Source organism: Ambystoma mexicanum, chromosome 5q, assembly GCF_040938575.1.
Source record: "Ambystoma mexicanum isolate Mex_15411 chromosome 5q, UKY_AmexF1_1, whole genome shotgun sequence".
NCBI lineage: Eukaryota > Metazoa > Chordata > Amphibia > Caudata > Ambystomatidae > Ambystoma > Ambystoma mexicanum.
This window is the reverse complement of record NC_090933.1, coordinates 705,714,907-705,737,387: the sequence shown is the minus strand read 5'-3', so window position 1 is coordinate 705,737,387 and position 22,481 is coordinate 705,714,907. Positions and strand designations below refer to the sequence as shown.

Here is a 22,481-nt window from a genome sequence, read left to right as displayed (position 1 = left end):
TTAGTGTTATATGTTATGATCTTCATTTCATTTAGATCAGTGAACAATACCTCAATTCCAAAAAGGGTAAGGCATGCTTGTTAATTACATACCTAATGGGCTCCTGGGGTGTATGTCCCTTGGCCTCTGGTCAACCTCAAACCTCAAATGGTTGCAATAGGTGACAACCTCTTTCTTGGCAGTATATCAGCCTGTATCCTTTTAATCCATTCTAAATAAATAACAAACATAGACTACAATTAGTCTAAGAACACATGAGTGCTATGGGAGCTGTATGAAAAAACTAATTCACACCAGTACTGCCAACGTCCTGGACTACTTCAACCAGAATCTTACTTGTGGTCACTAGTTTCTATATTTTTCCTTCAGAACGGTGAATATTGCTGTAAAGGTTCCACAATTGTTTATTCAATCAGTCACAATCTCAACAGTAATTAACACACAAATGGAAACCGCATTAGCCACCACTCAATTGAAAAAAATAATCACTGCGCTAAGTCACCTTGGTATTACAAACATAGAACTTAAACGGTCTCTGTTTTCCAACAAAATATGATCCCAAGGATCTCTTTACCAAGGAACTCTTCATGGGATTTAAAGGAGAATAGATGGAATTACTGCTTGTTTTTAGGTCTATCCATGGATGGAGATATCAAAGAATCCCAAAATCAACTTGCCTAGAGGTCAAATATATCAGACTCACCTCTTTATTTTATCTAGTTAGTAGTCCAAACTCGTCAAAACAAATGCATCATAGTCGCACTCCCGTTTTCAAAATGGCGGCGAAACTTATGCGTCAAAAACGTCACAATGCCATACGTGATGAGGTCATCATGTGCACCACGTTTCTTTGACTCGTATATCCATTTATGTGAATACTGGGCATTGAAGTCCATACATACATGGACATTAAAAAAATACTACTCTTACCTTGTTAGTTGAGAGAATGCCAGTACTCAAAACCTTTACTTCTTAATAATTCCAGCAAGATTTAAAAGCAGGCCCACAAAAATCGCTACGGTGAAAAGGCGATCTTCACTATAACCATCATGGTAGTGGATCCCATTTTAGGTGTAAAGTTTCCCTATGGATGCCTAATGTCTCTTTTCATGTTATTTGTATAACTATTATTATTATTATTATTAATTACCTCCATTCGACACATCTTCACATTTCAGTATACAGTTTCTATGTCCACACTATCATATTGTATCTGAATCTCATTGTACAACGAAACAAACAAACCTGATTATGAACCTCTCAATGACTTGATGTTATTACATGTTTACTCATTGCCACAAAGGGCCCAAGTAAAAAAAAAAAAATATATGGTTGCCATTTTAATGGTTACAAATTTCTGTTGTAACAAGGTGGTCGAGCAACTAAAACACACCAAATACCTTTCAGGCGTAATGGCATTCTACACTCTCATTCAAACCATGGATGTGGCTTTTGGTAAAAAAAAAAAAAAAAAATGTTCCATTTGCAATAGCTTTCTATTAATAATCTCTTGTGATTCTCCCTTGATCTGTTTAAGAATCATCCAGCTAAATTCATTACAATTGTTTCTTCTCCCAAGTGTTTAACTAAGAGTGCTTGTTGCACCCTGTTTTTGATGCAGCTTTTGTGCTCAACCATCCTTGTTTTACATGTCCTATTTGTTTTGCCCATATAAATGTATTGGCAAGGGCATCTAATCAGATAGATCACATTATTCGTATGACAGTTTGTGTGATCTGTAATATTCCATCCCTTTTCCAGTCCCAAATCCACTGACAGGGTATTTTTAGTGTGGCTACACATTGCACATTCCACAGGGGTAATATCCTGCCACCGGTGGTAATCCCCATAGTCTTGTCTGTTGGATTTTCTTTTTCTTATTGCCTATATCATTTCTCATTACTAGATTGCGTACCATAGTGCTTTTTTAAAAAGCTATTAACGGCCTACCATTGTCTTTGGTCATGATTTTCTTCCAAGTCTGATTGATAATTACTTTGATTTTATAAGATAAGTTACTGAATGTATTTACAAAGACTAGAGGATTCTGCTTTTTAGTTTCATTCCTGTGAAGTTGTTGATCCAAGAGTGCCTCCCTGTTATTATTGAAGGCCCTCTTGGCTGTTTTTTTTCACTAAAGAATAGGGATATCCTCTGTGGACCAGTTTCTTAATCGGGACATTCGCTCCCCGCTCATGACTCATTAGTGGTACTGTTCTTTTTTTGGCGTAAAAACTGTACAAACGGAAGGTTATTCTTTACATGTCGGGCATGGTGGCTGTTATAATGTAAGAGCATGATTCTATCATTATGTTTAGTGTAGGGTCTTACTAACAGAGAGCCTTGATAATGGGTATATTCATATATCCAAATAGTTGACTTTTTCATGACTGATATTTATTGTACATTTTAAATAACTGTTTTGTTCATTAAGCCATTTCAGGAAGTGATTAGCTTCTTCTTCACTGCCCTTCCAGATAACAAAAACATCATCTATATATTGCAGCCAACACAATATGTTTTCTTGAAATGGGTTGAGAGTAGAATACACCAGTTTCCTTGAACATGTTCACATATACATTTGCTAAATTGGGAACCATGGCAGCTCCCATCGCAGTTCCCTCTTTGTTTGTAGTACTGTCCTAGAAATTGGAAGAAATTATTAGTTAATGCCATCACGGTGCACCATTTTATAAAGGAGTTAGACACCGGATGTTCATCCTCTCTTTTAAGTAGAGTTTCCTCGACAACTTCTATAGTAGCTTGCTGAGGTATATTTGTGTATAGCGCCTGTATGTCTAGGCATAATAGCAAATTCTCATTCGGATTGAAATTAGTACCCTCAATTCTGTTAATGGCATCTGTGGTGTCTTTAATGTAGCTCTTCATGCCTGATATGAATGGTCTTAAATAGAAATCCACATATTTGGACGGGGTTCGAACAGCGAATTGACCCCTGAAATGATTGGTGTTGCAGGCGTTTCTCCAGGTTTTTATGGAGAGTATAGAAACTCGTTTTCTTTAATTAGATACTCGCCTTCTTGTCTTCTGATCATTTCCATTTTTACCGCTCTGGTTACTTTATTTCTGATGGTGGAAATAAGTTCACTAATAGGATATTTATATATTTTCTGGTAGTGAGAAGAGTCAGACAAATGTTTTAGATATTCTTCCACATAATCTGTTCTATTCAGGACCACTATCACACCTCCCTTATCGGCTTGGAGAATGATAATGTCTTCATTGGTTCCCAACAATTTCAAGACACTTTGATCTGCCTTACTTATATCAGACTGTTTAGGGATGCTTTTAGATTCTAAAGCTTCTACTCTGTCGCGTCTCAGAGACATGCTTCGTGAAATGTCATCAACAAGGCAGCTACTTGGGCATCCCCGTCAGCCTTCTGTAAGCACTACTCACTGGACACTAGCTTCAGACTTGCTGCAGAGTTTGGTCAGGTGGTTCTGAAGAACCTTTTTGCTTCGTCCTAGATATGAGGCAGGTAATCACAGCTCCACCCTATGTTCTTGTTTGGTGGATTCACCCACAAGGATGGAGTAAAGGGGATGGGCCATATGAGTAATTAGTTACTCCCCTCTGCTAGTATGCCAAGGGCTAATACGTACTAAGAGTATCCAGGTATCCAAGTGTCCGACGATGAGTTCAAAGGGAATTGAGGTGAGGCTCCAAACAGCGGGTCCACGGCGGGGTGTTCCCACGCCCAAGGCCGCGCCCCCACGTGTTATACTAAATTTAAAGGGGAAGCTCAATTTTTCACTGCGAAAGGTTCGGGGACGCCCCACAAGGATGGAGGAAAGAGGAATATGGACTAGGCATACTTTAGTCACTACAGTGAGTAACTTTAATAAATCACACATAGCTTGCTAGTCTGTACAAAGCACCTGAATAGATTTACAATCCTCAGAAGACCATTGTTAATTACACAATAGCAAGCTTTCTGGAACTTTTATCTGTTTAGAATCACATGCGTCCACCCAGCCTACACGAAGATAGACTCACGGCTCAAAATAAAATACAAAAATAAATAAATAAAACATAAAACAAATTAATGAAGTAGCCGATTCCACAGCATTAAGCATCAGGGGTCTCACGCTTTCTCTTAGGCAAACAAACAGAAAATAATATGAGTGCGTAGGCCCCGAGGGGCATTATGGTTCCCTCCACTCATTGTCTAAGGTTACTGTTATAGGTGTGGACTTGTTGATGCTTACTTTTACTTTGGAAAAGGAACATCTAATACTGGGGAACAACCACTAGATGGTGGAATATGCATAGAATGCGATTCTCAACAGATACAAGCACAAGAAAGACTATTACTGGGCCAGTAATCATATGTAACATACACTTTGTTGTAAATCATAAATGGGCTCCCTACAGAAAGGATTGTATCAGTGCTACTGTAGTTAAGGAATAATTACCTTCCACAAGAAAGGGAAGCGATCCAGCATGACATCAAGTATACAACAGCTGGTTATTTCATGGTCTCCTGTACTAAATGCCTTATGGGCAAAACTTGCATTTCCATCAGAACTCTGCTTTGCTGAACAAAAGTCTTGAAAAGAAATAAGAACAACTCAGGGCTCGTATTAACATAGAAAACATCCATAATCATCGTGTGTAGTTTGGCTCATGTGGTGTGTGCTTACTCAAGAGTCTGATAGTGATGGAAAGGAGATTTTTTTCTAGAGCGGTTTTATCGCTTGCCCTGCATTTCGGCAGCTCATGACCCTTGGGATTACATTTTAAAGATTTTAATTGAAGATTAAGATAAGTAACAATGATATCAGCACCAACAGCAGTGGCCATAGTTTGATCCAGATGAGTCATGGGTGTAGAGAAATAAAGGCTAATATTGAACGTGGATACAAATATAGATGAGTAGATAGATGTCAGAGACTGTTGATTTATGAGGATTTGTCGGTGGAGGGGCCGGTGTGGAACCCTTCCCCCTTTGCGTCCCTGGAATTATCCTCCTCATGAGAGGCCGCCTTAGGTTCCAAAGCAGTCCCTGGAGGAAGCCTTTTTCTGTAAATTTCAGAGGCTCATGCGTACCGACCCCATGAGGGAATATTTCAAAGGGATTTTTAGGGAGATATGTCTGCTCCGGCTCCACTTGTTCCTCAGGTGGTTCCGCCGGCGCCTCCCTTGCCCACGGTGCCTTCCCCGACTCTTCCGCCTTTGCCACCATTGTCCCCCGTGGACAAGGCAGCGCCCGACGCGGCTCAGCAAGATCCTGACCTGTCGGATGACGCGCAAGGCGATCAGGACGAGGACCTGCCCCGCTCTATCAGAGCTTTCCATGGCCGGGTACTGGACATGATGGCTTTCTTGGATGTTCCGGTGCCCGAGGCACTCGCTCCGCAGGAGGGTGTGCTTTCTGGGGCGTTCACCCTGTCTCCCTTGGAGCGTACCGGCCTGTTCTTGCAGAAGGACGTTCTGGCCGAGGTCCATAGGGCCTGGGAGAAGCCACACTCTGGACTTTTCGTCAATAAGAAAATTGACACGCGATACAGGCTGCATTCTTCGGAAGAGGTGGCCCTGTCGTCTTGTCCGCCCCCCTCCTCCACAGTAGTGGCTGCGGTCACTTTGCAGTCCAGGCCTGCATCATCCTCTTTCACGACGGCTACTCAGGTTCTGGGAATGGAGGATAAGCTCCTTGACTGCCTTGGGAGGAAGATTTTCGCCAACTCGGCCTTGCAGCTCAGGCAGGCCAATGCTGAACTGGTGTTAGAGGGGGCTAATTTGCGGATGTGAAAAGGTCTGTCTGAGTTTGAGGAGTTCATTCCAGTCGAGAAGCTGGAGGATGTTAAGGGGGGATTGGCCGATGCCAGGGTCCTGGCCCAGGATCTCCTGGAGGCTGCGGCTCATCACTTGGACACCTCGGCTCGGGGCCTTATGCTGGGGGTTGATATCTCACGGCAGGCGTGGCTACATGCCACTAAATTCTCGAAAGAGGTACAGGACAAGGTGTTGGACCTTCTGTTTGATGGTAAGGAGCTCTTTCATTCCTCAACAGATGTAGAGCTCACCAAGACGAAGGATAGCACTCAAACGCCTAAGTCCTTGTTGGTCCTTGTTAAGACCCCCTTCAAAACCCAGAGACCGCTGTCGCAAAGCCGACCCTCCTCTGGCGTTAGGGGCTTCCTTGACCGCAGACAACAACAGACACGGGTTTTCTCCCACTCCTCAGCCTCCTCTTCAGGTTCAGGTGGCAACACCACCGAAAAACCTGAAAAATTAGGGTTTTATGCGCTCGCACGAGACCCCGGTGGGAGGACGCATCTCGTCTCATTGGGAGGCATGGCATACCATCACCGAAGACAGATGGGTCTTGCCAGTCGCTCGGGCGGGCTTCCACTTACCCCTACCCCCCACCCCACCCCACCCTTCAACCCTCCTTTTCAGCTGTCAGGCTCGCCCTCCCTCAAAGCCGAGGTTCAGAAACTTCTGCACCTCAGAGCTGTGGAACCTGTTCCCCTCAGAACGAGGGGAGGGCTTCTACTCCCGGCAGTTTACGGTGCCCAAACCCAACCAGGCTGGCCTGCGCACCATCCTAGACCTTTCCCAGTTCAATCTTTTCCTACCCCAAGAGAAATTCTAGATGATCACGCCCGGCCAGATACGGTCCTCCTTGCAGATGGGCGATTGGCTCAGTGTGGTGGATCTTCAGAATGCGTACATGTATGTTTGATTTGGAATCCACACAGGAGATATCTCTGTTTCTCTTTGGGAGAGGAGCACTTGCAGTTTCGAGTGCTTCCTTTTGGCCACAGTTCGGCGCCGCGTGTCTTCACGAAGATGTCTGTGATTGCGGCCTATCTTCGTCTGCAGGGTATCCATGTGCATCCGTATTTAGACGACTGGCTCTTACGCAGCCCTTGTCCGTTGAAAGCAGCGGGCAATCTTTTCAGTTTCTCCTTCAGCTCCTGTTCCATCTTGGGCTGTCAGTGAACTGGCGGAAATCTTCCATGACGGTCTCGCAGGACTTGATTTTCCTGGGTTTTCGCTGGAACACGATCGACTGCAGAGTGTACCTGACCGGGGACAGGATGGCGGATCTGTTAGCCACGTGTCAGATGTTTGCGGAGTGGGAGAGCATGTCGGCAAGGTGGTTCCAGAGGCTTCTGGGCCTCATGGCCTTGTGTGTGTTGGCTCTTCCTCTTGCTCGTCTCAAGATGAGGCGGAACCAGATGGCTCTTCAGAGTTCTTGGCGTCAGGCTGTGGACCCGGATTCCAAGCTGATAATGATTCCAGCTTCCATGAGAGTGGACCTGGAATGGTGGTCATCTCTCAGCAACCTTTTGTTGGGTGCGGGGTTTCAGGACCCAGCCCATACGGTGACGATCACGACAGACTCCTCCGTCCTGGGGTGGGGTGCAACGTTCGATCCTCTTTAGGTCTCAGATCTCTGGTCGCCTCACGAAAAGCTCCTCCACATAAATCATTTAGAGCTTCTGGCGATCTTCCTAGCGCTCAGGGCGTTCAGACCGGTCATAGCCAACAAAGTGGTCCGCATACGCACAGACAATGTGGTGTCGATGTATTACATCAACAAGCAAGGGGGAACCAAGTCTCCTCCTCTCATGGACCTGTCCATTCAGATTTGGGAGTGGGCTGTGCTTCATGGTGTTTGGCTGCTTGCAGTGCACATCCCGGGCCAGCTGAATGTCACAGCTGATGCCCTCAGCTGGCGGACAGTGGTCAGCTACGAGTGGGAGTTGAAGGCGGAGGTCCTCTCATGGATTTGCTTGCATTGGGGCACACCGGAGGTGGACCTCTTCGCTACGGCGGTAAACAAGAAGCTTCCTCAGTATGCCTCCAGAGGGGGGCTGGGAGCCTCCTCTCTGGGGGATGCACTCGAGATTCCATGGCACAACATGAGAGCTTACGCCTTCCCGCCTCTGCCTCTAGTCCATCGAGCGATTTGGAAGCTGAAGAACTCAGTGAACTGTTCCCTTCTGCTCATAGCCCCATGGTGGCTGGCCAGGTTTTGGTTCTCAGAACTTCGACACCTGTCGGTGTATCCGCCGATCAGGTTACCAGTGACCCCCGATCTTCTTTATCAAGGACAGCAGATGTGGCACCCCTCCCCACAATCGCTCAGCTTGGCGGTATGGTGCCTGAGTTCGTCTTTAGAAGATCTTAACTTGTCTGTGGATAACATGCGTATTATCCAAGCAGCCAGGAAACCCTCGACTAGATCCCAATACAGAGTTAAATGGCTCAGTTTCTGTCATTGGTGTTTGGAAAAACAGTTGGACCCAAGGGGGGCTACGATTGACACGGTGCTGTCCTTCGTATCCTTCCTAGCAGAGTCGGGTGTTCACGTTCTGTCATGCAGAGCTTACCTTTCAGCGGTCTCCGCTTATTTTCTACAGACCAATGTTCTCTTACTCTCTGGGTAATCGAGTGGTTAGGAGGCATTTTACAGGCTTGACACACCTCTAGCCTCCAATTCATGGTCCGCACCTGCCGTGGGACCTAAATGTAGTCCTGACGGCGTTGTGCCACAAGCCTTTTGAACCAATGGCTATGGTGGACCTCCAGTACCTATCCTGGAAAGTCTCCTTTTTGGTCGCCGTTACGTCTGTGAGGCGGGTGATTGAGCTCCAGGCCTTGTCGGTGGAGCATCCCTTTTTGGTCTTTCACAAGGATAAGGTAGTCCTACGGGCGAATCCTGCTTTCCTGGCGAAGGTGGTGACTGAATTCCATCTGAAACAGTCGATCTCCCTGCCGGTCTTTTTTCTGAACCCTACCTCAGAGGCAGAAAGGGTTCTGCATTGTCTTGAGGTCAGAAGGGCTCTTAAGTTCTATCTGGACAGAACTTCCGAGCTTAGGAGTTCTTAACTGTTTGTGACTTTTGTTAACCCTCAGGGTAAGCAGGCGTCTAAGGTGACTATTTCTCGGTGGATCGCCGCCTGCATTACAGAGTCCTTCACCGTCCAAGGGCTGAAACCTCCTAATGGTATTCATGCACACCTGGTGCGGGGCAAGGCAGCTTTTCCGAAATATGTCCCCTGGGAGTCCATCGCTAGGGCAGCTACTTGGGCCTCTCATCTGCTTTTTGTAAGCATTATTGTCTTGACATGAGCTCAAGAGCTGATGCTCAGTTTGGTCAGGCTGTGCTGAAGAACCTATTTCAGTAAGGGGTATTTTCATCCACCCGTAGTTCCTGTTAGGAGTGCTTGGGAATCTCCCATAAGTATGGAGGAAAGGGGACGGGACGTAGGAGTATAACCAGATTACTCACCGTAGTGACCACCTTACTCCTAGTCCATAGTCCCCTTTCCTCCATACGCCCGCCCGCCGTCCCCTCTAATAAGGTTGCTCTGTTATTGGTAATAGGTCTCTGACCTGGCGATAGAAAAGGGCTGATGAGCGATGCGCGGGGCGGAGCCAAGGTGGACGGGGTTACGTCCGCGTGCCGGGCGCCGCGCAAGAAAGAGAGGAAGGACACATTTTTGAAAAATAAATGTGGATGCTTTTTGCAAAGTGCTCCGGCCCCGTCCCACAGGACGGAGAGATGACCCATAAGTATAGAGGAAAGGGGACTACGGACTAGGAGTAAGGTGGTCACTACGGTGAGTAACCTGGTTAATTTCAAACCTCTTTTTGTGCATTCAGCTGGCACAATGCAGGGTTAGAAACTTTGAAGTTTTCTGAGCATTTTGTGTGGGAATAGCCAGATTGCCGATGATGATTGATTGGTTTTTTTGATATCCGTGGAATAGAAAGTGTTCTAAAAAATTCTTTTCCCATCCAATTAAAGAGCACGGATATGCTTGGAATTATTGTTTGTAAGTAGTTTGTATATTTTTGTAGCGACATGGCTTCTAATTGCAGGGTTGAGATTAAGTCAAGTTTTTGTTGTTTGCCGAGTGAATTTGAACAGGCGAACTTTTAGTTTTAGAAATTAATGGTGCATGTGCACTTGAAAAGAGTTGTTGGTCCTTGTCCCATATATCTTTAACCAGCTAGTTACCTGTGGATTGCCATTCTTCACAGTGAAGTGTTTTATACATCTTAAACTCTAACGTCCCATCCCCATTCCACCATACTGCATGGGCGTCCCTTCCAAGGGACAAGAGACAGAACCTTTTTCACCAGAAAAATACTTTCTTGCCCTTTAAATTTAGAGGTGTGCACGGGTGCTGCCTTCGAAGCATGCGCTGTCCAGACTCCGCCCTCCGGCGCCACACCTCAGTCCCGATTGACGTGTCGACAATAGATTAACATTCCGTAATGACACCAGTGTTATTAGGGGGGGGATGGTGGGATGTATGAAGGAAAGGGGACTAAGAGTACGTTAGTCACTACGGTGAGTAATTTATAATTACTATTACGTCCTGTCCCCTTTCCTCCATAATGCATGGGTGATTACAACTGAATGGAGCCCCAGGGTGGAGAGGAGATCTTAAGCAAATAGGTCACTGAGAACCGCTTGTCCGAAAGCCGCATTAGATCTAGAGCCGGCATCCAAACAGTAATGCTTGCAGAAAGCCCAGGGAGTGGCCCAAGTGGCCGCCCTGCTTATGACTTGCCTGGGGACATGGTGCTGGGATGCGATGGCTGTTGCCTTGGCCCTGATTGCATGGGCGTGCATGTTGGCAGGAAAGCGGCTTGTGCTGGCCCTCATACGCTTCTTTAATGGCCAAGACCATCCATCAGGATATGGAGGCCCATGCAGTATGGAGGAAAGGGGACTAACGACGTTAGTCACTATGGTGAGTAACTTATAATTTCTTTTATTGTGCCTGAGTGTACAGCCGTAGGAGTGTTTCATGTTTTTTTTTTATTTTTGTCAACCTTGAAGAGGGCCGTAGCCATGTCAGTTATAATATTGTTGATGGTATAAGCAGTTTGTGAGTATTGGGTTAGTAACGGTAGAGTTGGTAGAATAGACCTATTTTAGTTACAAGCCATAAGGGCGATTCGAAAATCCAAATTTTCTTCACATAACCATTTGGTTCCCTGGGCTGCTGGGTAATTGAAGATATTTGCGACACTCACCCCATCTAATTCCTCCGTTTGTGGTTTGCAAATCTCAGCTTTTTGTTTGACCAAAGACGTTTAGGGATTAGTGTGACATGTTAGTTTAAGAAAGCAATCACATTTGTATTGGGAGTATATTAATGGTGTAATTGATAATGGGCATGATTCATCTTAGTCGTTTCAGGTCTTCCACACCGAGAAAAGAATTTGGGAGATCATTTATCTGTTAGTATTGTCTTTATTAAATGTTTCCCCAAATACTTTAAGTGTCCAGGCTGAAATGTCTTCCCTGAGTAGACTATCCTCTCAACTGCTGTGAACGTTACTTGGCTTACCTTCTGATTTAGCTTTGTTTAGTCTGTATCCAGAGACTGAGGCTTAATTAGTTTTGGCCAATGATGTTGACTGTTTAAGACTGCGGCTTTATAGATGTATTGTCACCAATTTATCTGTATTTTAACTAGTTGTCTCTGATTGCGCTTATCAAGAGGTTTAAGAACTACTATATTTATTGTGCAAGGCAGATTGGGGGCACCCCTGACTTATGCCCTGGTTCAGATTAAAATATGGCACAGTCATTGGCTCTAGGAGGGCAGTAAAGGGTCAAAATGTGTTTAAAAATGTGTTGACCACTATTTAATTTGAGCAAGTCCACATTGAGAAAGGACCATGAAACATTATCAAATAACTTTTCTGCGTGTAAGGCCACGTCTGCTGAAGGGTTTGCTATTTTTTCTATTGATATTCTTTGACAAAAGCAGTCTAGAGTTATCACTGACAAGTCTGTTTCTGATGAAACCAGAATGAGACTGGTGGACGATCAGATAGTTACGTTTAGACAATCTAGTGGCATACATTTTAGTCCAGTTTATGTTTAGGTGAATTTCTCGAAGTCACATTGGGGAGGGTCATTGTGTTCTGAAATGTTTTGTATAAAGCAATGGTAAAATTATCCAGTGAAGGAGATTTTTTGCTGGATAGAGATTTGGTGGCAGATAGAATTTCTTTTTCACAGATCATATTTATTTAGCTGCTAGAAATGTGGGAACATCTTTCCCACAGACTATTTTACGAACCGCTTTTCCACGCACCACCAATAGTTCTTAATTGCAGTGCTACCAAGGTTCACACTGACAGAGAGGTACTCTGATTGGTAATCTCAGCAGAGTGGAAATGTACGACAAGCAGTATTTATGTAATCCAAAATGGCAGATATTTTAATTATTTATTACATGAATTTAGAATATCAGCAAATTGACATTTTAAAAATAGCGTTTTATAATCCCAGCAAATGTTTGTTCTTTTTTTCAGATTGAACTCACATTGTAAAATGTCTACATTATACATATATTTGGAATACAAAAAGAATTACATTGGCAGTTTCCAAGAGTAAATGAAAGGTAAGCATGCTTCTTGGTAATAGTTAACTGAGTGCAACAAACGCGCCCAGATATATTTTTCTTGACATTTTGAATACAACTATGTGATGGCAAAAAGGAGGCTTTTCCAAAGCGGTAGTATGTTTATTTCACTTTAAAAAATGTTACATTTAAAGTTACACATCTTTGCAAAAAAGCATCTTTGTAGGTGGTGTGTGTGTGTTTTTGCATGAGCTGTGTATGTTTGAGATTGTTTCATAGATTTTGTGACAACCTCTAAAGGAAATTGTTGGGGAGAGCTGGGCCTGAATGAAACGGTTGGGGAGTGTTGGACCTGGTTATAATGGTGTTGTAGGAAGTGTCCTACAGCTGAATGGTGTTCACAAAGAGTCACCAAGTCAAGTAGGTAGAACAGATCTTGCTCTACATAAAAGAAGGAAACTGCTCTATGGGAATCAAACTTACAAAGAGGGTGAGGATAGTCTTTAGTCAACAGTTTGTGTCATATTATAAAGTTCACAAGGATTGGGTGTCTCCATGTCACTCAGTCTCTTGATGTTTCTCACTGTTCTTCCACCAGTTGGCCTCCTGGTTTGGATGGGATACAACTACAAGCTCTCCTCGTCCCAGGTCCTGTAGATGTTGCTGAGTCTCTGTCATAATCTGCAGATACAGTTGGAGTTTCGTTCTTTGAGAAAGTCAGCTGCAGTTGCCAGCCTAGATTCTACAGAGTACCTTATCTCCTTTTCCTGTGGCCCTGATTCCTTCCTGCTTTTATAGCTCTCCATTACCCCTCTGAGCCTGCTGTTCCTCAATACCATATTATTTACTCATTCCTCCTCCCGCAGTTGGTTTATCCCCTTCAGATTGTGGTCCAACAACTACTCCCCGATTTGGGCTAAACATGCCCTATTGTTCCGTCCTGCTCTGTTACCTCGCCTCTTGATGATTTCCTTCTGCCACTTCCTTATATATTACCCCTATTACCTCCTGATGTTCTTCTCCCTCATCCATCCTTTTGATGTCTTCTTCTGCCACTTCATGGTCTCCCTCCTGATGTACCTTCCTAGATCTCTATCTGATGTCTCCCCCCTGTGTCCCTCCTGCCCCCTCCAGATTTCTTCTTCCAAATACACTGGGATGTTTCTTCTCCCCTCTTGTCTCCAGCGTCCTCTCACACCGCACACCATCCTTGTAGTTCTGCTAACTCACACTCAATTTCTGCCACAACCATATCAAAGCATCTGTACCATTGGCTGTCTGAGTGGGACTTAAACATATTGGTTTTCACCCCCCCCCTCCCCGAACTTGGTATTGGGTGAGGTTCTGTAGGACAACTGGTGTGTATTTGTCATTGGTCCACTAGAATAGTTTTCCCCTTTGCAGGCGTGTATAAGCTTTGAACGATTACGCTCCTATCCACACCTTCTGCAGCTCTAAAGGCCTGGTCCTCCATCTATTGGATTGGGGCCTGTTGCACCTGTGTGCAGACTACAAGCCCTGTGAGATGAACAATAGCTTTTTTGGCTGCTTCTGCGGTAGCTGCACACCTATCTCCATAATGAGTGGTTAGTATTTGTGTATTTTATCTGGTGCAGCAATCTATCGCTCTAGCATTATATCTTGTAATGGTGTCAAAGAAGGAAGCTGACACAAAGGTGGCATGGAGGTGGTTATAGACTTTTATTTATGATATAAAAAGACCCTCACTATCCCTACCTCAGCCTAACACTAAAGGATCAGTCAGAATGTCAGTCAAAATCAAAGTCCACCGCCCTGTGTCACAACCTACTTCTATCCCTTACACTACAACTAAAGGCTAACATAATCCAACAGAAAGTTCATTCCCCAAGAGAATGACTCCCTTCTCCTGGTATTTGGGTGTCGTTCAACGTTCAAAAGAATGTTCTTTTACAAAAAAGTTGCCGGGAGGGCGGGGGAGGAGGGACTCCCTTGTCCTGGCTTGCAGGTTCCACACAATCTTTGCACACCTCCACGTTCTGGACCAGGAGAATGACTCCCTTCTCCTGGTACTGGTCTGTACAGTTCACAATAAGGCCAGCAGGAATTACTTTCTTCCCCAGGCATCTTTTGAATGTGTCCCAAGGGTTTTCATATCGTCCCCAGGAGAATGACTCCCTCCTCCTGTTTTGATCAATTATTATTCATGTCTTTCAACTTGCTGTATGATTTGCCAAGCTGTCTCCGTGCCAGCAATGTCCCAAACCCTTCTCTGCTGGTCAATGGACTTAACTTTGCCACTCTGCCGAGGAAGTTCTGCGCAGGTTTTCAGATCTCTTATGTTGGGTTCACAGACCCTTTTCTGGTGGTCAGTGGACTTATTACTGCCACTGTGACGTGGAAGTTCTCCTTGGATGCTTGGTTCACTCTTGGTAGGGTTCCACACCCTTCTCTGGTGGTCAGTAGACTTATTGCTGCCACTGCGACTAGGACGTTCTCCTCGGATGCCCAGTTCCTTTTTGTTGTGGTTCCTGAACCTTCTCTGGTGGTCAGTGGACTTCTGCGACGAGGAAGGTCTCCTTGGATGGTTGCTTCACTCTTCCAGTAGCTACTTTGTTAATAGTGGAACGAGGGAAATCATCCCTGATCAACTCTAAACAGTTCTGTTTCCCACTAGCCCTATAGCTGCCACTGGGGTGAGGAACATTACATTGTGTCCCTCTTTCCCCCTGCCCCCGGTATCCCTACAGAGTTTCCGTTGCCTCCCTTTAACTTCTCCTGGGATGGGGTTCCTTGTCATTGGCTTCCTATACTCTTCATGCCCACATCGACAATCCCGGTGCACCTTCGCGGCCATCCACTCCTTGCGGTCTTGGCTTCGCTATGGGACCCGACGGTCCCCGCTTTTGAATCACACCACCACTTCGGCCTCGCAGTTGGGTCTGCTCCCTTCAGACCCACATTGGATTCTTGCAGCCTGTCGCTGGCGTCCCCTACACAGCCTTTCTTCCAGTCCTCATTCGGAGTTCGAAACTCCCGGGCCTCCGGCTTCCCTGCGATCGGTCACTCTTTAGTCCTTCTTCTCTTTCCTTTTGATCTCTGGGATTCAGCCTGGCACAGCGTCAACACCGACAAATAATGTCTCTTTGGCACTCCTCATGCCCCCTTTTAGCCACCTCGTGGCAGTACTTAAGTATTGGTTACTCTTCATGGTTGCTGTGCTCTTCCTGATCTCAGTATGTTCGGTTCTGGCAATATCCCATGTGCTAGAAAAGCACATGGGCTTACTCTCAACAAAATTGCTCGGTATAGAAGGGGGGGTGCTAGTGAATGTTGGGGATATACGTGGCTCAACGGGCTGTACCCTAGGTGATCGTCCATGTCCCCAGAGGGGGAGTCTCTCCCCATAAGGTACTCCCGCATTAAACCACCGCTATGGGGACTATTGAGTAGCGGCCGCACCGCCCTAACCTCATGGAAAGGGACTCCCTTGTGGGGAGAAGTTACGCCATCCATAGGGTCGTCACAATCTCTTCATTAATTAGCATACCTTTGTTTTGAGTAGTGCATTCACGGCAGTAGTGGCCAGCCCTCTCTGCCTGTACTGATAAGCATTTGTTTGCCATGATGGCGGCAAAGGTAGTGCATTCAGCATGAGATTGTGGGTGTACTAACACTTGTGTTACCACTAGCCTTGCATCTTCCTCTCTTGCAGTTCCTGAGACATGATGCTTTTTTCCACAACTGTTTCTATGACGACGGTCATTGTTACGGTTATGTTCCACATAGCTGGCCCCTGCCATATGGCAGGGATTAAGCGGAAGCGTACATCCTATCCTTTCCATACCACACCCGAGGCCTTCATCCACTAACTCAGGCAGGTCCCTGGACCGCTTTGCCACCCCTCTAGATATCCCCAGAGCAATGCACAGGACTTCCTCAGAGTAGGTAAAACAAATTTGGAAATGTTCAGCAAAGTAGGGTGGGACAAACGAAGATCAAAAACAAAGGAATGTTGTAGAGGGAGATAAAAAAACTAAATTGAAGAACTTTGGATCAGAGGTTATGAGTGGCACAGGGTTTAGATTGTGGAAGTGTATATTTAAGTAGCATTTTTAAAACTCTTAAGCTATTGAAATTCTATAGCTTAATTGTTCTATTATTATTAACAAGCTGATAGAATGTGTACCCTCTGTATATATTTTGGTCCGTTGTCCAAAACAATTAAACAGGCTAACCTTGTTAGGGTAGTAAATTATGATCACATTGAACGATTTTTGGGAACGCCACATTGTAGAATTGTCTACTGGTAGGTGATATTTGATGCTCATTTTCACACAGATTAGTTTTACCATTAGAGAACTGCTAACAATTAACATTTTCAGCATTTGGTTTTTGAGAAGCGTTGGTGTCCACACTGCCACTACATAATAGTAGCCCATTCTAAAGGCCCACCAAGCATTTCCCTGATCACAAGTTCTCACTATTAATAGCCAAGAAGGAATCACAACCTCTTCCTTAGCCAAATCTTACCCTCCTGCCCCAGTAATCCCCTCAAACCCACCCAAATCCTTTCCACCTACCCATCATCTCTTCTACCCCTCCCATTCTGCCCTCCACTTCCCTTTTCTTCCACCACATTCCTTTTATTTCCTCCTGCTGCACTTTCCTCTCTACTGCAGTGCTATCTCCCAGTGGCTCTGCCCGAACACACTTTAGCGCTTAGCCTTGCATGATACGCTTGTCACATCTTTGACTTAAATCTTAGATACAACGTTCTGCTTCCTTTTCATTTTTGAGAAATGGCAAACTCTTGCTAGCTGCCCCACCATCCCTGACCTAGTGTTCACTGACATATAGACTTCCTTAACAGACCCTCAGTAGCAAGAGGTGTCTTAACCATCAACAGCAAGTCGTCCATCTACAGTTCTCCAGCTAACTGCCCTATTCAGCATAATTAATCATGCTCAGTCGCTCACATCTTCCCTATTACCTGCATCTAAATTCTCTGGTAAATGTACCTATAGGCATCCACAAAACATGTGTATCCTTATCCTTTGACTTCCTAGCCTACTATACCATACCAGCTGCCATTCCTGATCCTCGATGAGGTACTCATTGCACAGGGGCTTAAATTCCTTTCAACTGCTTTTCCATCAAAATTCCACTGTCTTGAGATTGTCCTCTATTGCGGCTTCCAACTGTTCTTTGTAGATACCTACCCCATATAAGTCCATCTTTTGCATAATTCTTTGTGCCATACAACTTTGAGGCCCTCCCCTCGTATTAGAACAGCACAGCCAGAAATAAATATTCAGAACAAAATCAAAATGGTTCCTCAGATAGTTTGAAACATGTAACCTCCGTCACAGAATTCCACAACATAAAAAACCATCTACCAATGCTTAGCTGTTTTAGCCTTTCAGCTTAAGGTCACTGCACTTGCTCACTGTGATGGGGCAGTGGAGTCAGGGCATGGGACATTTTTTCAGGAAATAAATGTAGTGTGCGAGTGAGCTCCAGTCTTGGATTAGTTTCTTATCAAGGGAGTTGGAACTCTTGTAGCACATTGGCCTTTGCTCCCTCCTCATGCCCTGGGTGCCTGCGGTTGCTGGCCCATGCCCCTGGCCCATTACAACTCCTGCCATTTACGCAGCTGGGACAAAGACCCTAGAGCTGGATCATTTCCCCTGCTCACCTGCCATATGTTTGGGTGATATATTCCCTTGGGTAATCTCAATTATTTACATAATGTACAAGCGTAGTCATAATATGAAATTAATTAAACCATTTTCTCTTCAAAATATACAATCTTGTGATGTTAATAATGTTGTAATTACGTGTATGCACATTTTATATGTGATTTGTATATGTTGTATGTTGTAATGTGACTGTTGGATAGCCCAGATTGATAACCACAAAAATGTTGGATTCGCTATTGTTTTACAACAAAATAGTTTCTGCCTTTTGTTTGCATTAAGATTGTATGCTAGATTTTATAATAGGAACTATGTCTCTTTTGAATTCAAGTTGGTATACTCCAACGTTGCGCTGTACACAGAAAATGCAATCCTCAAAAACTCTTATTCCAACAAATGTTTTTATTCCATATGCCTAACTGTTGATACGTGTTTTCGGCCTCCTGACCTTTCTCAAAACGTGGCTAAATAAGTTTGCAATTAATTATAGGTCATTCTTTCTAACATAAATATGGATATATATATAATTTCTTTTTTGTTTTTGCTTTGCCAATACCTTGGTGAAAGTTGAGCCGTACTCGCAGGATTATTGTATCAGGACTTTAGGTTCAAATGGAGAAAGTTTCCTCATTCAGGAGTTGCAAAAATTGTTTAAAAGTCAATCCTTTATTAATTCAAAAACATAATATTTTAAAATTGTGGGCTTGCAACCCGCGCCTGGCATACAATCACGGGAGGCCATCAATGGGGATGACCCGTTTTGCTACAACCTGTAGCTTGATCACATGGTTTCCCCCACGTTCAAGGCACGTATTTGAACACTGCAGTCTCTTGTTTCCCATGTACATACAGAGAGGACTATTCGCTATCTTTGACACAACCATTTCGAATAATAGTTTCCCAACCTTATAGATGGTGCCATTTTCAATGTAGTTCTGATCTCAACTATAGTGCGCATATGAGTGCGACGTGCACATGAATCCACACCTAGATAGAAATGCACCAAAAAAGATCGCTTCTTCGTCCAGTTTCTGTCGAGTTGTGACTTATAAAGTGCAAAATGCAATGAGTCTATCTAGTATATATTCCACACTCGTGGCCCGTTGTAAAGTGCATAGTGCATTGATGTTCCAACTCGGCCGTAAAGTGCATGGTGCCAACGCATTTGCTGTCAAGTCTTTCAATTGCATAGTGCAATGTCGCAATTTAGTACAAAAATGCAATGAATGCAGATTATGCATATTGCAGAATGACAGGTTTACAATCGATTCAAAAGTGCATAGTGCAAATACATTTTGCCTAATAGTCTAATACACGGACACTATCCATTTTATAATGTACAATGCTAATATAAAATGTAGCCGATTTGGACCGTTCTCAATTATTTGTTGCTTCCACTTTAAGGTGCATAGTGCTCGATCCAAATTGGTTCACCAATGCATACTGTAAATGTACTTAATCCAAATTTATGATGCAGCGTCTAAATGCACTTCTAACGTTTGTGATGCCACTCTATACCAGTTTCAAATGTTGTACTAAAGAGTGCGTGGTGCAAGTACACAATGCCATAAATGGACTGCTAACAGTTTACCCATGCGCATAATACTTACTAATGAACATTCCTCTGACTAGTAGTGTTAAAAAACTGTATCATGGGAACCCCTACTATGTCATGACTGTACATTCTATCGGGCCCAACATACTTGGCCTAATGTATGCAGATAGATTAAGGTCCCATTAAACATGGTTTAAAAGGCTCCCGTCAATTAACCCAATTGGCAGGAGGTATTAAAAATTTGTTCATCTTACCCAGCTGGAGAGTGAGAGAAGAAGAGTAAAGTACATGTTTGGAACAGAAATACACAAAAAATGTCGAAGTACAAATCTGTAGTAACCATTCAAAAATTACCAAATTCCAGATAATAGGAAACTGATCGCCCATACTCAGGGTGCTTACTTTCCCTTCATCTCCTTTTATGTTTTCTTACATAATATTCAGAATTCTACAAAACTTGAGCATTTTATATGGGAAAGACATGAATCTATGTTCTGTCTCTACGTATATCTCAGATTAGGGCACAGATGTTTATCACTCTCCTAGGTATGTATAGAGTTCATCATCGATATTATGTCCTGAAGGGTTCTTATTCTCAAAGTCAATGATGCAACGTGTTTCATATTGTCTCAATAGTTTTTCCCTGTTTCCTCCCCTCGGTCAAATGTTTTGTTTCAATCCAATAAATAAGAGTCACAGCTTTCCTTCATGTTCTCTCAAAAGTGTTTGGCTATCAGGTATGTGTAGTCTCTATTCTTAATTGCTCTGTGTTGCAGGATCCGTATTTTTGATCTGCATTTGGTGCTCCCTATGTACCACTTCTTACAAGTACGTTTTAAAGCGTACACAATGTATTGGGACTCACAAGTGATCTTCTCAGTGATAGTCCGTTTTATTAAGGATGGGGTGGACATACATCGAGCATTCGTCTGCAGACTTACATATCTTGCATCTAGAGCATTTAAAGAAACCCTCATTTCTTTGTTTCAGCCATATTCAGTTCAGGTGCCATGTAACTGCTCCCTAAAGTATCCTTTATTGATTTACATTTCCGAAAAGAGAAATTTGGATACGTGCCAAGTGTATCGTGTAGATCCGTATCAACCATAAGGAGGTGCCAGTATTTCTTCACAATGTTTTTAACTGTCTTGGCTGTTTGTCCATATGTCAGTATCAAACGTGCCCTCTCTTTGCTTCTTTGAGTTTCATTTATATCCTTTAGATCAAGTAGTAATGTCATCCTGTCTCGTTTTCGTGTCTTCACATATGCCCGTTCTATTACTTGTTTGGGATAGCATTTTTTGCTGAATCCCCAGGCAGTGATCTTACTTTTTTGTCATATGTTTCAATCTTTGTACAGTTCCTTCTCAACCAAATAAATTCTCCATAAGGAATACTCTAGATCAGGTTTTTGCAGTGTGCATTGTTGGCATGTAGTGGCATATTCACTCCGGTGCGTATTCTAAACAGTTCACTTTTTACTTTGCCATCTTCAACGAAGACAATTAGGTCAAGGAAAACCACCTTTTCAGAGCTATGTGTCTCTGTAAATTCAGATTAAAGTAATTTGTGTTCAGCTGTCTGACAAAATCTCTCCACTCATCAAACGTCCCTTTCCATATAATAAAAAGTTCATCAATGTAGCGATGCCACATTACCACCTTGTCTGTGAACCTTTCATGTTCTTCTTTGAAATCCTCATACTATATATATAACAATATGTTATCATACAATAACGATTACATTTAACAAACCAAATTAAATCATTTGCATAAAAATATCCCGAATGCTCATTTGACACATGAATATATAATTTAGACAGAAAGTGAGGATTGACATATGATATGGTCGTTTATTTATAGAACGCCTATACACAATGGGCCTCAAAACGAGTTTGGAGGTAGCCATGCCGCTTTTAGCCGCATGGCTTCTTCCAAACTCGGGTCCGGGTCCCGCAAAAGGGGACTTACCGGGCCATTCCGACCTTGAATTCCACCCCATTCATTCCCTTTCGCGGGACCCGGACCCAGTACGTCCCCATTCCCATTTGAGCCCCCATAGGGCACAATGGGAATGGGGAGGATGCTAACAACGGGCCCATTAATGACGGGTCCATTGTTAGCATCCTGTACTGCTAGCGGGTCCCGCTCTGGATGTCTGGTCTGGCCAGGCGTCCAGAGCGGGACCCGCTGCAGAACTCATAATGTGGCGGCCCGGAATGAACAGTGCCGGTCCCTTGCCGGCACCGTTCACTCCGCGGCCGCCAGCCTCGTGATGAGGCCCAATGTGTTTCTAAGCGCTTCAAGGCAATGAAGGGAACAAGGGAAAATACAATGACATTCTTACAGGCCATGAACAGTAAGAATATGATATGATAGGGTATTTATAATGTGCTTAATACCCAGAGGTTTCTAAGTGCAGACCTGGGCATCGAACCTATGTTCCATGAAGTCTTGCTTCCAAGGCAAGCATGTTGCCACTGAGCTATCCTCCCGATACCGAGGATGTGAAATTAACTATCTTATTCGGCCCGACGACATTTCAGATAGTGCAGGAGCTAAGACATAGATAAGGAAGGGAGGGAATAAAGTGGGAAGGAAAAGGAAACAGACAGGCGACTATCATACTAGGCCTGACGACATTTCAGATAGTGCAGGAAGGCACCAGGTGGGCGGGGCTTAGGCCAGGTGACCAAGATCCACTTTCACCTGCTCCCCAACTGATTGGTAGTGGGAAGGATTCACTAGATACCACAAAGCGATATAAAGTATTGTAAGTGGTTTCAACCCAGCACTCCACCTAAGTCAATGCCTAGCGGGAGATGCCCAGCTGGAACCCTTAATTATATATTTTTATGTCTTAAGTTCTTTTATT

At 44.0% G+C, this 22,481-nt stretch overlaps 1 protein-coding gene across 14 annotated transcripts in view; it reads left to right on the top strand.

The window, feature by feature from the left end:
- NCOA2 (nuclear receptor coactivator 2) overlaps positions 1–22,481 on the top strand; it is a 2,606,235-nt gene that overhangs the window by 927,940 nt on the left and 1,655,814 nt on the right. For all 14 annotated transcript variants that reach the window (XM_069621172.1, XM_069621171.1, XM_069621170.1 and 11 more), the window contains one exon: positions 12,325–12,413. The gene's annotated coding sequence lies outside the window, so the exon portion shown is untranslated. The remainder of the gene's footprint in view (positions 1–12,324; positions 12,414–22,481) is intronic.